Below are 3,299 nucleotides of genomic sequence, written 5' to 3'. Positions count from 1 at the left end.
AAGAAAGTGTGGTCAAAGGAAGGAAAAGTGTGCCGCATGCAATGGGGGAGGCAAGCATTGCCCTCCACAAGGGCACACTGCCCTCTAGGAGGGCAACATAAGGGAACAAGGCAAAGAAGGCAACTCTGCCCTGCCCACTACAAGGGCAGAGCACAAATTTGTGCCTTGGAATCAAGAAGAAGAAAATGTTGTCCTGCCCTCCACAAGGGCAGTATCGGGCTCACAAGGGGAGAAAATCAAAGTAAAATATCTCCAAATGCTTGCCACAAGAGTTGAACACGGGACCATGAGGAAGCAAGGAACTAAGTTCCATTACCGTGCCAAGAAACCAAGGAAAATGAATGAGCGTGTGTTTCTGCCCAGATTCGAACGCGGGACTTCATTTTGGAAACACTGCCCTGCCCTCTGCGAGGGCAGGGCAGCATTTTGTTGGTGCATGAATCTGGCGCACCAAGGGTCAATTCTGGCGCACCAAGGAATGAGTCTGGCAGCATCAGCACGCACCGTGGCACATCTCTGGCGCACCAATTTTTCCTGCCCTGCCCTCCGCGAGGGCAGGGCAGCGTTCTGACAAATGAATTTTTTTGTTGGTATAGAATTTATCAAGTGATCAATCGTAGTATAGTCTAAACCAACGCGAAATTCATCATCAAACAAATCTACAATCTATATCTGAGAGTATTAAGCTCCCGAGTCGTTCTCCCTTGGAATTGCCAAAGTATGCATCTTATTGATTTAGTAAGCCTTGGTTGAGTTCTTTGAAGGTTTTAGCAAGTAATGAGAAACAAACAATCAATTATCAAAGGGACTTGACTTAGGGTTGGTATTGGAAATTCTGTCCTCATAGCTCATTCAACGTTGACAACTATTAGGCCTTGCTTCATTTAGTTATCCCCTAAGTATAGAGGGAAATCAAATGAAAACAATCAACTTGAGTCACAAGTCCTAGCTTCACCTTAGGGGAATCTAGCTTTAGTGCTCTCTAAGTCAATTGGCAATCCCTAACTCTTAATCAACTATTGAGATGACTATTCAATTCCTCCCAATATCCAAACCCTATGCCAAGCACAAAAATTCTACTCCATAGCTAGTGTTGACATTTTATCAAACATGTAATGAGCAAAAAGGAAAGTCATGGTGAAATGAAGAGAAAAGTGAAATTAGAAATATAGCAACACAAGGAATTAGCAACAAGTATCAAGGAACAACAATGAGAATCAAAATCTCAAAATATCAATGGAATCCAAAAATCATAGAATTGAATCCTAGAACCAAGGAATGTCAACAATTACAACTACACTTGAAATTGGAAGAGAAAACCTATTACATGAGCAAAGTGAAATGAAAGTTGCAATGGATCTCACCAAGGAATGGGTTAAAATCCAGAATTTTGATGAGGAAGAACCCTAGTAAAAGCTTGAGAGAAGTTGATGAATCCTAGAGAGAAGTTGGAGTTTCTCTCTCTAAAAATGTAACTAACTAAAAATATCTCCCAAAACTAGAAAATGAACTAACTCCTCAACCCTTGCCCCCTTGGTCCTCTTAAGTCCTTTCCCGCCAAAGCACTCCTCAAAAGTTAGGATCTCTAACCAATTCCACGCTTAAGTCACGTGACTTTTAAAAAGTCATTTTCGAACATCGGCGCGTACGCGCAAGGTACGCGTGCGCGCCCTGGATGCGGCTCTGGAGTATGCGCGGAAGTGGAGTGTACGCGTACGCGTCCATGAGGATCCTGGCTTAGTCGCTACTTAAGCCGGCTCGTGGCTTGGCTCTTAGTCCCGGCTTCACATTGCTCTCATCCGCGCGGGCGCGTCAGGTGCGCGCACGCGCTCATGCGGAAATTCCCAAAGCTCAATTCTCATGCTTCCTTCCTTTGCACCTGTCTTCCTTCTCTTTTCCTGTCCATTCCTACCCTATATTCTGAAACCACTTAGCACACAAGTCACGGCATCGAATGGCATCAAGAGACGATTAGAAATGTATCTATTTTAGTGCAAAATAAGCATGTTTTCATTCATGAGACAAAGCTAGGAAAGGAATGCAAATCCTTGTATTTTCATGCAGAAAGTGTGTGAAATCATTGATAAACCCTTTTGAAATTAGCACAAGATAAACCCTCAAAATGGGGTTTGTCAACCTCCCCACACTTAGATTCTAGCATGTCCTCATGCTTAGGAAGATGCAAAGAAACACAGAAGACCGAGGAGTCACAAACGTATAGGACTCATGAAATGCAACCTACTTATATGCATGCAACTACGACTAATGCTGTTATCTACTTGGTTGGGAACGAATCAGCTTCCTTATGACATATGCAAGCACATGGGACACGATGGTGGTCAATGCATAGGAATTGCCAATTTCTAAGTATCAAATCCAATATACACAATTTTTGCATGAGGAATGCTCGCGAGAGCCGGGAATCAAAGGATTGAGCATCGAACCCTCATCGGAAGTGTTTGCACTCTAGTCACTCGGTGTTTGGGGTTGATTCACTCAATTCTCCCCTAATCATGCTTTCCAAGATTTGTTCTTCATCTAACAATCAACAATTATCCAATGCATGCATACAATTATCATGAGGTCTTTCCTTAGGTTGTAATGGGGTTAGGGTCAAGGTAGGATCATATATGGCTAGTGGACTTGGGATTTGAATCTTTGATTAACTTAAACTTCCCCACCTAACCTATATAATGACCTATACAATTGAATACTAACCTAACTACCCATTCCTCACTTTTCCACATACTCATGTATTTTCCATCCACTTCACAATACTTATGCATTGATCTTATTTGAACTTTACTTTGGGGCATTTTGTCCCCTTTATTGCTTTTCTTTTTCTTTCTTTTCTATATTATTTTATTTTATTTTTTTTTTCACTTTTATTTCTTTTTCTTGTCATTCTTTTCTCTTTTTTTTTTCTTTCAAACTTTACACAAGAGCATCAATGCATAAGGTCTATACATTTAGTCAATACATGAGCATGCACCCAATTCCCCAATATAGAAATACAAAACACAATCACCCTTTTATCCCGACCAACGTCCTAAAGTCTTCCCACTCTTGGATGGCACTCACATTCACTAGCCTAAGCCAATCAAAGATCCAAATAAAGGACAGTCATTGTTTTCCGCTTTAAGGCTTGTAATGTGCTAAAATAAGAATAAGTGGGTTAAGCGTAGGCTCAAAGTTGGCTAACAAGGGGGAATAAAAGGTAAGGCTATTTGGGTAAGTGAGCTAATGAAATGATGGCCTCAATCATATAAATGCATGAATGCACAAAACAATGGATATAA

The sequence above is a fragment of the Arachis stenosperma genome, chromosome 5, assembly GCF_014773155.1.
Source record: "Arachis stenosperma cultivar V10309 chromosome 5, arast.V10309.gnm1.PFL2, whole genome shotgun sequence".
NCBI lineage: Eukaryota > Viridiplantae > Streptophyta > Magnoliopsida > Fabales > Fabaceae > Arachis > Arachis stenosperma.
This window is presented reverse-complemented; position numbering follows the sequence as displayed.